This window comes from Anas platyrhynchos, chromosome 33 (assembly GCF_047663525.1).
Source record: "Anas platyrhynchos isolate ZD024472 breed Pekin duck chromosome 33, IASCAAS_PekinDuck_T2T, whole genome shotgun sequence".
NCBI classification, from domain to species: domain Eukaryota; kingdom Metazoa; phylum Chordata; class Aves; order Anseriformes; family Anatidae; genus Anas; species Anas platyrhynchos.
In genome coordinates this window covers 7475844-7490066 of record NC_092618.1, presented here as the reverse complement: position 1 = coordinate 7490066, position 14223 = coordinate 7475844, and positions in this window count along the sequence as shown.

The following is a 14223-nucleotide window of genomic DNA, read 5'->3' as shown; positions in this document are numbered from 1 at the left end:
AACACCGGAAAGACAACGCAGTCGTTGATCACAGCCCACCCAGGTTCATGAGGGGAAAGTCCTGTTTAACAAACTTAATTTCCTTTTATGACAGCATCACCCGTCTAGTTGAGCAAGGGATGCCAGGTTTTGGATTTCCATCAAGTTTTCAGTACTGTTTCTCTCAGTATCCTTCTGGACAAAATGTCCATTGTACAGCTAGATAAATACATGCGGTTTAGGGTGAAAAGTTGGCTGATGGGTTGGGCTCAAGGGGTTACAGAAATGGGGTTGCATCAGGCTGTTGACCAGTCCCTAGTGGGGTTCCCCAGGGTTCCACTTAGGGCCAGCAGAAGAGGCTGGAGAGCAGCCTTGCAGAAAGGGATCTGGGGGTTTTGGTCGACAGCAAGTTGAATACGTGTCAGAATTCAGCCTGGAGGAGAGTGAGGGGAGGCCTCCTGGCGGCCTGCAGCTCCCTCACGAGGGGAGCAGAGGGGCAGTGTGGCATTTAGGGGTGTAGCCGATTAACCGTTACGGGTCCGGTCAGATTCAGGGTCCTGAACTATCACAATCACGGATTCACCAATAACGCATGTATGAAATACAGAGGTGGCACAGGTGCGCAGCCTGGAAATGAACGCGTTACAAGGCACAAAGACTCTATAGAGATTCCTAAGTTTCCGCAGAGACACACGATATAACCTAGTGTTCAAATCTCACCCAAAGGCGTCCCAATGGGCGAGAAGAGAGGCTCAGCCCGTCGACTGATCCCAGGAGTCAGGAGGTCCTCAGGATGGTGTATTCCCTTGGGATGGCATCTCCCCTGATGGTGGTATCTTCCCTAATGATGGTACCTTCCCTAACAATGGTATCTTCCCTGACACACCCTCTCTCTTAGGCCAATTTATGAGGTGGAGCTTGAGTGACTCTAGTCAAGCATATTTTAGTTAGGATTGGTGAAAAGGTTTCTTGCCTCTGTTTAAAGTAGTAGGCTCTGAGAAATTCAGAGCACATGCTCAGAGAGGGGTGGTCGCACCTTGGAAGCAGGGAGCTTTTGGGATGGAGGTGTGTTTTGGCATTTTAATGATATTATAATTGTACTGGGTCTGGCTGGAATGTTAACTTTCCCGGCAGCAGCCCATACAGTGCCGTACTCTGGACTTGTAGCTGGAACAGCAGTGTAATCACACCAGTGTTGTGTCTACTGCTGAGCAGCAGTGGCACAGCATCGGGCCTTTCTCTAACCCTCCTAGGGGGTGGGCAAAAAGTGAGGAGAGAAACATCACTAGGGCAGCTGACCTAAACCGATCAAAGGGATATTCCATACCATGTGATGTCACACTCAGCAATAAAAGGTGGAAACAGGAAGAAGAGGGGAGGGGTGGGCTCTCGTTGAGAAGACGTCGGTCCTCCTCTGGAACACTGGCTGCGTGCGTTGAGGCCTTGCTTCAAGGACGCGGTCAATCATCGCTCATTTGTGGGAAGTAGAGAGTAATTTCTTTCCTCTGCACTTCCATATAGCTTTCATTTATTTTGTTGGTTTGTTTTCCTCCCTTCTTTTTATTTTCCCTTTTCCCCTCCCTTTTCCCCTTTCCCTTTTATTTCCCCTTAGTTAAATTTTCAGTTCATAGTAGTCTTGATTTAATTATTATAGTTATTTCCCTTTAATTAAATTATCCTTATCTCAACCCGTGAGTTGTTCTTTGCTTTATTTCTCCCCCTCCTCATCTAAAGGAGGGGGAGTGAGAGAGCGGTTGTGGGGTTTAGCTGCCCAGCACGGTAAAACCACCACAATAATGAGCAAAAGTACATTAGAATACAGCATTTGTCAAAACATGACAGGTCGTTGGCTCAGGGTAGCAAAAAGTGCAGCTTATCGGTCTCAGCGTGCACAGGAACAATCGAGTCCGCACCTGGTCACAGAGCCTAGCCGTGGTGTCTCCACTCCACTCTATGCTCCGTGCTGTTCCTTAGAGCTAGCACACCAGGTTCCCCCAGCGCAATAGCATCTAAGGTTGGAAGCCTAGGGAATGCTCAGGTAATGCAGCTACGCCCTACCCTGAAAGCCTTTTCAATGCTGTGCATTTTCTTTAAGATGTGAATGTTAGTTTTATTTTCCTAGTTACTTCAGGCAACTGCACCACAGGCAGGTGCTGAGCTCTGCTCTCTGGGGACAGTGACAGGACCCGAGAGAACGGCACGGAGCTGGGACAGGGGAGGCAGAGGCTGGGTGTTAGGAAAAGGTTTTTCACTGAAAGGGTGGTCGGGCACTGGGACAAGCTGCCCAGGGCATTGGGCATGGCTCCAAGCCTGCTGGAAGTCAAGTCAAGTCAAGCGTTTGCACAACGCTCTAACATCCTCCGATAATGGGTGGTTCTGTGTGGAGCCTGGCGTTTGACTCAATGATCCTTGTGGGTCTTGTGTGGGAAAGGAATTTGTAGGTGGCTTTGCACTATTGCACACGTTCCTGAATTAGAGATAATGAAGAAATAATCGTAGAATCGTAGAATCTCCCGAGTTGGAAGGGACCCATAACGTTCAAGTCCAACTGCTGGCACCGCACAGGTCTACCCAAAAGTTTAGACCATGTGACTAAGTGCACAGTCCAATCGCTTCTTCAATTCAGACAGGCTTGGTGCAGTGACTACTTCACTGGGAAGCCTGCTCCAGTGTGCGACCACCCTCTTGGTGAAGAACCTCTTCCTGATGTGCAGCCCAAACTTCCCCTGCCTCAGCTTAACACCTTTCCCACGGGTCCTATCACTGGTGATTACGGAGAATAGGTCACCTGCCTCTCCACTCCCCCTCGCAAGGAAGTTGTAGACTGCGATGAGGTCCCCCCTCAGCCTCCTCTTCTCCAGGCTGAACAGGCCCAGCGCCCTCAGCCGCTCCTCATATGTCTTCCCCTCTAGGCCCTTCACCATCTTCGTCGCCCTCCTCTGGACCCTCTCCAACAGAGAGCCGGAGCCGCCAGGTCAACCCAGACCCGGCAAGGGGGGGGGGGGGGGGGGGAGGAAAAAAAACGGGGAAGGAGACGGGAGAGAGACCCAATCCATGCCGCGTGGAGCGGGGAAGTGGGGCCGTGTGATGGGAAGAGGGTAAGAGGGAAAAGAGGGAGAAAAGCGAGAGTGTTCTCCCCCGAGGGGGGAACGAGTGAACGGCAGGCAGGCGCAGGTCTGCGCGTGACAACTGCATCCCCTTGCCTTTCCCTCCTCCGCCCGGTGGTGGCAAGGGCGAAAAGTGACAAAAACTCGTGTCAAGGGCTGACTCTCAATAGATCGCAGCGAGGGAGCTGCTCTGCTACGTACGGAACCCTGACCCAGAATCAGGTCGTCTACAAATGATTTAGCACCGGGTTTCCCACGAACATGCGGGACACAACGGTAAGCATACATGCGCCCAAGCCTTGAGCAGCCAGTTTCTCCGGGAGAATTCTGTGAGAAAAGGTGTCGAAAGCCTTACGGAGGGTTAGGTAGACCACATCCACAGCCATTCCTTCATCCACTGAGCACATTGCCTTGTCTTAGAAGGAGATCAGATTTGTCAAGCAGGACCTCTCTTTGATAACCACCTACTGAAATGGCCTGATCACCCGACTGTTCTTTCAGTGTTACAGAATCACAGAATCACAGAATTTCTAGGTTGGAAGAGACCTCAAGATCATCGAGTCCAACCTCTGACCTAACGCCAACAGTCCCCACTAAACCATATCCCTAAGCTCTACATCTAAACGTCTTTTAAAGACTTCCAGGGATGGTGACTCCACCACTTCCCTGGGCAGCCTGTTCCAGTGTCTAACAACCCTTTCGGTAAAGAAGTTCTTCCTAAGATCCAACCTAAAACTCCCCTGGCGCAACTTTAGCCCATTCCCCCTCGTCCTGTCACCAGGCACGTGGGAGAACAGGCCAACCCCCACCTCACTACAGCCTCCTTTAAGGTATCTGTAGAGAGCGATAAGGTCGCCCCTGAGCCTCCTCTTCTCCAGGCTGAACAAGCCCAGCTCCCTCAGCCGCTCCTCGTAGGACTTGTTCTCCAGGCCCCTCACCAGCTTCGTCGCCCTTCTTTGGACCCGCTCAAGCACCTCGATGTCCTTCTTGTAGCGAGGGGCCCAAAACTGAACACAGTACTCGAGGTGCGGCCTCACCAGAGCCGAGTACAGGGGGAAATGTGTTGTGTGATGGTACTCCAGATAATCTGATCCATGAGCTTTCCCAGCATCGTGGACAGAATAACAGATCCGTAGGTCCCCGACTCCTCCTTCCAGCCCTTCCTGTAGACAGACGTCACATTTGCTAGTCGCCAGTTGACCGCAGCCTCCCCTGATAGCCACGACTGCTGATCAATGATGGTTGCAGGTTGGCAAGTGATTCTGCCAGCTCCCTCAGTAGTGACAGGTGGATCCAATTCTGCCCCATAGATGTGTGTATATCTAAGTGGAGTAGCAGTTCTCTAACTATTTCCTCCTGCATTATGAGTGTTTCATTCTGCTCCCTGTACCTATCTACCAGCTCTGGAGGCTGAGTACCAGGGGAACAACTGGTCTTGCTGCTAAAAACTGAGGCAACGAAGGAATTAAGTACCTCAGCCTTTTCCTCATGTCTTCTATGGTTCTATGTCACTATCATTCCCCTCACATCCAATTCAGAATGGAGATGCTCCTTAATGCTCTTGTTATGTGTATATATATGTGTATATATATATATATATATATATATAATTACTCTTTTTGTTAGTAATAGTCAGATAGAGCTCCAGTTAGGATTTGGCCATTCTGATTTTGTCCCTGCACAGCTTCAAGACATGGAGGACTGAGCTCCACACCAAACGAAAAAATGGATGGAAAAAAAGCACAGAAAAGGTGGAACGTGGCAGCTTTACATCCCCTGCCCTTACCTGAGTCTATGCTGTAATTCCGTTCAACTGCTTACTGCCGTATTCTCTAAAGCGTCCTGCAACTCCTGTTGCTGTTATCTTGTGAGAGACAGCACAATCAGGGTGAGTCATCTGCCTACAGAAATTAACAACTGACAGAATGGAGCATCTGTCCAGGAGAAGTTGGAGTGGCTGATGGGCCTGCCACAGGGACTGGCGTGTGCCTGCAGGAAAAGTCCCAGGGGTCGGAGACGTGTTGCCTGTGGCTTGTTAAGCACAGGTCAAGCCCCAGCACATTCCAGTAATTTGTGTCTCTTTGGAAATGCCAGGGTGATCACACGCAGTTTTCAAGCATTTCACAGTTTTTTCTAGGATTCTGCACATTCTCAGAGGTGAAGCTCCAAAGCACTGGAGGTGCCCACTGCTCTAGGTTCCTGCCCATATCCTCACACAGTCCCTGCCACTCCTAACTCTCCTGCCTCTGGAAAGATCTCTGGATGGCATGCTTAAGTAGTTGTTTAAAATTATACAAAACCTGAATCACATTTAGGAGATGGGACAACAGAAACATGCTGGTTCGGCCATCCCACGGATATTCAAAGCTTTCAAGAGCTATTGTAATTAGCCCGGAGGAGAAGAAGAAAGGGAGAGTGAAGAAGTGGGGAGAAACGTCCCCCACTGTCCACACCAGTTCCATCCCCCCACCTCCTGCCCCACCCTGCACAGGAGAAAAGGCAAAAAGTGTAAAATAATGTAACTATTAATAGTTTCTAAGAGATGAAGAGATGGTTCCCGAGGTACAGAGGTGGCAATAATTTTATCCTGTCATAAGTCAGTGTTATCCCATACATCAAAACAGTAACCTTAAACCAGCCCCCAGAATTGATGAACAGCATGACATGGAAGACAGACAGTTAGTGATGTGCTATACAACACAATTCTGAAAACAAGCACAACAGCCCCAAGATCAAAAAGATCAACATTGTGATCAGCAACTGTTAAAGCAACTGTTAAACTGATCTATTGCTTATAACAATTTACTTTTAAAATGCTCTGGTCCGACTTGTCATCTCAACCTTTGTGCTCCATGCTAGGCACCAAAAAGACTTGCAGTGGTTTGACCCAGGAGGCAGCTCAGCACTACAGATCTATTTATCCAATGCAATGAAGGAGAGAACTGGGAGAAAAAAAAAAAAAAAAAGAAAAAAAAAAAAGACACAAAAGGAGTAGGTTGTTATTGTTATTGTTACAGACACCAACAGAGTAAGGGCATGATATTTTTGTGTGCACATCAATGTGGGGGGGAGGATTGGGAGGGACCGTGGGTGGGGCAAAGGGTCACGGGGATCTGGGGCAGTCATGTGTATAAGAAGCTATGCTACGCAGCAATAAATTGGCACTTGAGCTAGACACGGTGTGTCTGTCTCTGGTGTCCCTGCTTGGGGAGCAGACATCCAGGCAGCCAAGTGATGTTGTCTCTCGGGCTGGGGTAGCACGGAGAGAGACAACAATCAAAAGACAGGAAAGGTGGCGGTGATTAATTGAAAAGTGTTGGACCTAAGCATGACGTATATGGTATGGAATTAGGGGTGGATATTGTCCTAGTTTTGGCTGCGATAGAGTTCATTTTTCTTCCTAGTAGCTGGTATGTTGCTGCCTTTCGTAGTTACAGAATCACAGAGCAGTTTGGGTAGGAAAGGACCTTAAAGATCACATAATTCCAACTCTCCTGCCATGGGCAGAGACATCTTCCGCTAGACCAGGTTGCTGAAAGCCCCATCCAACCTGGCCCTGCTTCCAGAGATGAGGCAGCCACAGCTTCTCTGGGCAGCCTGTTCCCGTGCCTAATCATTCTCTGAGTAAACAACTTTCTAATATCTAATCCGGATCTACCCTCTTGCAGTTTAAAACCATTACCCCTAGTTACTGCTGGCTCATATTCAGCTGACTATCTACCAAAATCCCCAGGAGCCTTTCTGCTGGGCGGCTTTCCACGCACTCTTCCCCCAGCTTGTGGCATTACATGGGGTTGTTGTGCCCAAGTGCAGGACCCGGCACTTTGCCTTGTTGAACTTCATCCAGTTGGCCTCAGCCCATGGGTGCAGCCTATCCATTTCCCTCTGCAGAGCCTTCCTACCCTCAAGGAGATCAACACTCTCTCTGAACTAGGTGTCATCTGCAAACTCACTGAGGGTGCACTTGATCCCCTTGTCCAGATCACTGATGGAGATATTGAAAAGAAGTGGCCCCAGTACTGGGCCCAGTGGGACACCACTAGTGACTGGCCTCCAGCTGCATTTAGCTCCATTCACCACAGCAATTTGGACCTGGCCACCCAGACAGTTTTCGACCCATTGATGCATACATCCATCCAGGCCTTGAGCCGCCAGTTCCTCTGGGAGAATGCTGTGGGAAATGGTTTCAAAAGCCTTACTGAGGTCTAGGTAGACCACGTCCACAGCCTTCCCCTTGTCCACTGAAAGCATAACCTTATCTTCAAAGGGGATCAGATTTGCCAAGCAGGACCTGGCGTTGATAAACTCATGATGACTGGGCCTGCTCACCTGCTTGTCCTGGAAGCGTTGCGGGATGGTACTCAAGACAATCTGCTCCATGAGCTTCCCCAGCACCAAGATCAGACTGACAGGCCTGTAGTTCCCCGGATCCTCCTTCCGGCCCTTCTTGTAGACAGACGTCACGTTTGCTAGTCACCGGGTGACTGGGACCTCCCCTGATAGCCAGGACTGCTGGTCAGTGATGGAAAGCAGCTTGGAGAGCACTTCAGCCAGCTCCCTCAGTAACAATGGGTGGATGCCATCTAGCCCCCTAGACTTGTGCACATCTGAGTGCAGTAGCAGTTTTCTCAACATTTCCTCATGAGAGCTTCATTCTGCTGAAGGTCCTTATCTACCAGCTCAGAGGGCTGAGTACTAGGGGAACAACTGGTCTTGCTGCTAAACACTGAGGTAAAGAATGCATTAAGTACCTCAGCCTTTTCCACATCTCTTCTAATTCTGTTTTCCCACATCCAATAAAGGATGAAGATTCTCTTTTCCCTCCCCTCCCCTCCCCTCCCTTCCCCTCTGCTCTCCTTTCATTATAAAAACCTTTCTTATTGTCTCTGACAGCAATAGATAGATTGATCTCCGCTAGGGTCTGGCCCTTCCAATTTTGTCCTTGCCCACCCTAACAACATTTAGGACACAGCTTCAGACAAAATGACAGCATACATGAGAAGCACAGAAAAGGTGGAATCTGGCAGCCTTCCATCCACCAGCCTTCTGTGAGTCTGTGCTGCAATTCTGTTCAACTGGTTACTCCTCTACTGTCCACAATATCTACTAACACCTCATTGATGCTATCTTGTGAGAGACAGCACAATCAGGGGGAGCCATCTTCCTGCAGAAATTAACAGATGAAAGAATGGAGCATTCAAGGTCCAGGGGAACCTTGAGAAACTGCAGGATTTTGCCTACAGAAACCTCTTGACATTTACAAGAAGAAAAGCCTCATCCTGCACCAGAGGAAGAGGAACCCCACACATCAGGGCAGACTGGGACCCTGCTGAGTGAGCAGTGCCCAGGAGGAGGAGGGCCTGGGCACCACGAGGGATGCCATACGAGCTCACCAGGAGCTCACCAGGAACCAGGCCAACTTCCTACAGAGCTGCCTTATGAGGAGCATGGCCACCAAGAAAATGTAAGTTACCATGCTCGGCTCCGATCTGATGAGACACCACACAGCCAGCAGGGAAAGAGGTGCAGGTCTGTGAATCTCTTGGACAGCCTGGTGTGGAGAGGAGCAAGCACACTGGAAAGGCTGAAAGTCCCAACAGGCCTGAGGTCTGTGTGTCAATGGCTAGGGCTCTTGTCTCCGACAGCGAGGCCTATGAGGAGGCAGCTTCTTGTTAAAGCACCAGGGTCTCATTGCCTCCTCACCAGCCATGAACCAGGCAGGAGTCGTACCCTTCTCCTGCACTGGGCCATGGACATCCCCATCTCCTACTGCCCAGGAAGAGCCCTGAGCTCCTGTGTGAAGGGAAAGGATCTCCCTTCCCAGGAGCCTGGGGTCAAAGCCTGTTTTTCAATACATCAGTGTCACCTTCACATTTGTCTACCTGTCCTCACTGCCTCCAGTGTTCTGCTCTAATGAGCTCCAAGGGAGGCTGTGTCAGTGCCAGCAGAGTCCCCCCTCAGGGGGACACTGCAGGAAACTTGCATCTGCCTTGGATTTCTTGAGAGATTTCTTCAACGCACTCTCAGTGCCTGAGGTTCATGGGCTCATCGCCAAAGTCCCCAGAGGGCTGATTCCAATGCCTCTGCTGCTGATCTGGGCTGGGCTCCTGGGACAGGGAGAGCTCCTGGCAAGGGGGCCCTGGTGCAGAGAGACAGCTCTGCCCAGGAGCAGCTCCTCTGCACAGCGCAGAAGGGCTGGGGGCTCTGACCCCCATGGGGAGAGGAGAGGAGAGGAGAGGAGAGAGGGGTTGGAGGCAGTTGGGAGTGGGAGGGTGCTGAGAGCTGCCTGCAGGAGAAACCTGCACAGCCCTTGACAAGGTAAGTCTCTGGCTGCAGGGCCATGCAGCTGCAGCTCCTGGAAGGGTCTCGTGCTGGGTCTTGTTTCTGGGAGGGCGGTGGGCAATGCAGTAGGCTGTGAGAGTCCTGCTGGATTGCACTGCGAGGTGAGGAAGTCTGGCAGAAGCCCCTTGGAGTGGCCTAAGCCAGGTGCCCCTGACACCCTAGAAGCCTCGAACACCCTGCTGGTGATGCAGGGCTCTCTGTCAGCTGCCCCATAGCTCCTGCTGCATGGAGGTGCCCCTTGGCAGGGCCCTGGTGGTGGCAGGGTGCTGCAGGGCAGCGCTGAGCACAGCCGCATGGGATGGGGTCTGTGAGCACAGGCGGGGGAAAGAAGAGTTTGGCCAAGATCAGCAGGAACAGAGTGGCCAAGAATCCTCTAGGTACAGCAGGTTGTGTGCCTGGGATACTGGAATACCCCAGCGTGTGGATATTCACCTGTCTGTGGGGTGTTTTCCTGGGCTTCAGGCTGCTCTCCAGCAGGATGCAGCTCTCTCGTGGCATCCTTGTGGCATGCAGGCGTCCCAAGGAGAAGACACCTCCTTGCTAAGGCCATGTCCGTGCTGCTGGATGTCTGTCTGTGGGCAGCTGGAGTGAGGCCTCGGCAGCCCTGGCTAGGGGGGAAGAGCTGAGATCCTGCTCAGGCCCCCAGGGCCAAGGTAAGGATTCTGTCCAGCCTCACTCGGACTGGGGCTTCTCTGCTCTCAGCTGTCTCCGTTTTTTTCTCAGCGTAACACGAGTATGATCGGTGTCCTAAGCATTACAGGGGGAATTATAAGAAAATACAGCAAATAAAATCTCTCTTGCTCTACAGTGTGGTCGGATGAGTTGTTTGCAAAAAGACTGCATGGCTCATTGATCTGACAAGTGGACTGCACTTGAGTTTCCCCCATGGTCCTGCTTCCCTCCTGCTGCACAGCAGGAAGGACTCCTCTGGAGCCCACAGCAGCCCCTGCTCCCAGTGTCACACGCAGCCAGCACCACCCAGAGCTCAAGCAAGAGAGCTGCAGAAAGCTGCGGGCTTTCCAGGAGATGAAATAGGTTTTCCTCATTGAAGTCTGTTCTATTTTTTTTTTCTCCTCTTCAAAGATACCTGTGTCCAAAGTCAGCAAATGCCCAACAGCAGCTCTGTGAGCGAGTTCCTCCTGCTGGCATTCGCAGACACGCGCGAGCTGCGGCTCCTGCACTTCGTGCTCTTCCTGGCCATCTCCCTGGCTGCCCTCCTGGGCAACGGCCTCATCCTCACCGCCGTAGCCTGCGACCACCGCCTCCACACCCCCATGTACTTCTTCCTCCTCAACCTCGCCCTTCTCGACCTGGGCTGCATCTCCACCACTCTGCCCAAAGGCATGGCCAATGCCCTCTGGGACACCAGGGCCATCTCTTACCACGGGTGTGCTGCACAGGTCTTCTTTTTTGTCTTCTTGGTTGGAGCAGAGTATTCCCTCCTCACCGTCATGGCCTACGACCGCTACGTTGCCATCTGCAAGCCCCTGCACTACGGGAGCCTCCTGGGCAGCAGAGCTTGTGCCCAGATGGCAGCAGCTGCCTGGGGCAGTGGCTTTCTCAGTGCTGTCCTGCACACAGCCAATACATTTTCCCTGTCCCTCTGCCTTGGAAATGCAGTGGCCCAGTTCTTCTGTGAGATCCCCCAGATCCTCAAGCTCTCCTGCTCAGATGCCTACCTCAGGGAAGTTGCTGTACTCTTATTTACTCTTTCTTTAATCTTTGCTTGTTTTGTTTTCATTATGTTGTCCTATATACGGATTTTCAGGGCTGTGCTGAGGATTCCCTCTGAGAAGGACCAGCACAAAGCCTTTTCCACGTGCCTCCCTCATCTGGTTGTGGTCTCTCTGACTGTCAGCACTGGCATGTTTGCCTACCTGAAGCCCCCCTCCATCTCCTCTCCCTCCCGGGACCTGTTGGTGGCCGCTCTATTCTCGGTGGTGGCTCCAGCAGTGAACCCCTTCATCTACAGCATGAGGAACAAGGACCTCAAGAATGCCTTGTGGAAACTGATGACTTGATTTGCTTCGGAAGCAATAATTTCACAGTCTGTTTCTGCAGATTACTCAGAATATCACTTACACAGAACAACCTATATTCCCTTTTTTGTTGTTTTTGTGTGTGTGAGTGTGTATTTTTAGTACTGGTATTACTTAGTTTTGTGTTTTGTTTTGTTTTGTTTTGTTTTGTTTTGTTTTTTTCAGGTTAGGTTGCCCAATAAAATGTCGTTTTTGTCCCACTCCCAATTCTGTACGTGTGTTTAGTGTATGTACTGAGTCTCTGTCCATGTGGAATTATGGTCTCTGTGAACTTTTAACGAAATAAAACAGCCTACACTGCCTTCTTTGTCTGATGTCCTTCCTCTGAGACCTGGTCTGGCTCTGCTGGGGCAGTGCCCATTTGCAGAGGAAAAGAGTCCCATTCCAGCAGCACAGCCAGGGAGCACCAGCGCTTGGGGCATGCCAAGCTGCTCTCTTGCCTCTGCCGCCCTCTCCTGCTGGTGGGGCCAGGCCCGGCTGCTCCTGGAGCTTGGTGCCAGTGCTGTTGTGGGGCTGTGCTGGGACTGCTGGCAGGTTAATGTTTCTTGCAGAGGGAATTAGCATCTGCCAGCAGAGTCCAGGGTATTGGCCGGAGCAGCATGAGCCCATAAAACAGGTGGAGCCCGCAGAGCATGAGCCTGTGCAAGGTGAATTTAGCAGAGCTCAAGTGCTCAAGCTGCTGCCAACAGGCAGAGGAGAGCTCTGCAGCCCCACGACACGCAGTAGCCCCAGCAAAGGAGGCTGGTGACTGATTCCTTGCAGCCTTGGGCAATGACAGTGACCCCATGAGCTGGGTCTGCCTCCCAGCCTGCCCAGCATGGCCCTGCAGAGTGTCCCCGTGCCCTGGGCACCACAGCCCCCTTGCTCTGCAGAGCAGCACCGCCAGCTCGGGCTGGGGCAGGGGCTGGGAGGGCGCTTCCCAGAGTGTCTTCTAGGCCAGCTTCAGGCACACAACATCTGCATGTCAGAGTGATCTTTGCTGTGTGCAAGGAGCTGAGAGACCAACAACAGTCATGGGGCTGGAACATTGCCTGCAAGGTCCCACCTGCCCTAGCACCTCCCAGAACTGGCACGGAACTGGTTCACATGCATCAGAGGGTCTGGGAGCCCAGCAGCAGTGCCATGGGCTTGAAGGATCACAATCAGATCACTTCTACCTGGGCAGGTCCTAGGCCAAAAAGGGGGTGTTTTGTAGGTATGATATTATGAGGCGGTGGTGCCTCAGAAATTCTAAGTCCAGCAGGAAGTGAATGGCTGTTAAATGGCCTTTGAGGTGGCTTCTTGGAGAAATAGCTGGCAGCTCATCCCTTGACTCCCGGCTGGGATCTATGCCATTAGGCTCATATCTGCAAAAGTACCTGAAAGGCAAGCAGAAGGCACTTGCTGTGCCTGTAGTTTGTGAGATCCGCTCTTTCCGAGTACCTGGTAGGCCCCATAAAGGAAGAGGTCTTGGATAGGGCTTGTCATGTCAGAGGTGTCAGCTTTTGCCTGAAGTCATCCTTCAGGACTGCTTTCAGTTTTCAACACAGAGGGGGCCACTGCCTCCAAGATGCCTGGGGTAAACTGAACCATGCACGAGGGCCTGGAAAAAGTTACCCTGGCTGCATAGGAGCCATTCTATATCCAAAAGCTGGAGGCAGGAAACAAATTTTTAGCGTGGTACTGAGCTGCAGGGCACATTGTGCAGGGTGTTCCTGCAGCCTTTATGTTCTTTTCCATCCTGGCTTCGGTGCTGCGTCTGTCTTAAGAAAGGAGTAGCCAACAGAGGTAAGACAGACACTGTGAGATCATGAAAGCCATCAGAAAACTACCCCTAAGAAGATGACTGATATGGGGAGGTCAGAAGAAGCCTGGCCAGGAGAAATGTGAGATTTGGGAGAGAGAAGAGGCCAGCAGGAATCAATGATTTCTGGGAGGCTAGAAGGTTCAGGCAATGTTGATTCTGCTGTAGCACTGACTTAAAAGAGTCATGTAAAGACCTTGTCCTATTTTAACCAGCAACATTAATCCTTAAACCTAAATGCTACTGTACACACTGTCAGGAATCCACTACTCTAATGCCTGACCTCAACGCATCCCTTGAAGCCAAAATTCATCACATAGCCCCTTCCCCTTGTTTTTACTCTCTTAATCACTCTGATCCCTGACCTTAACACTAGCATTAAAATGCTCTTTTTAACCCTAGGAAACTGCCTGAGAGACCTAAACAAAACCCTAAACCACAAAGCTTGTCCATACCCTAAACACAGACCTGATACCCACATAAGAATACCAAAACATTCCCATTCAAACTTTGCTTAATCTTTAACCCAGTAAGGTGGGCCCTAGTCCCTAATCATATACATGAACACCTAACACCCAAAACCCCTGTTCCTGTGCATTAACCTCCTCACCTTCAGCCCCTCTACTAAGCCTTAACTTTAGGCCCGTCATCCCTTGGGACAGGGCAGGAACCATGAGGTTGCTCTGCAGTCATGGCACTCAAAGCTGAATGTGAGGGGCCATGGATCTCATCAGATTGTGGGCCACAAGGAGGAGACAGGGGAGAATGCTCTGATGAGCTCAGCTCTGCCTCAGGAAGTCCTGCACCAGCAGGAGCAATGTGACTGTGGCAGTGACTGTAAGGTCACTTCTGTCCCTGCAGAAGATAGGGCAGCAGCAGGAACATGTCACAGAAAGGGACTGAGAGGTCACTTCTGTCTGTAGGTGGCAGGTCACCCTTGACTTAGAGCTGGGATCGGTACTTTTCGGCTGAC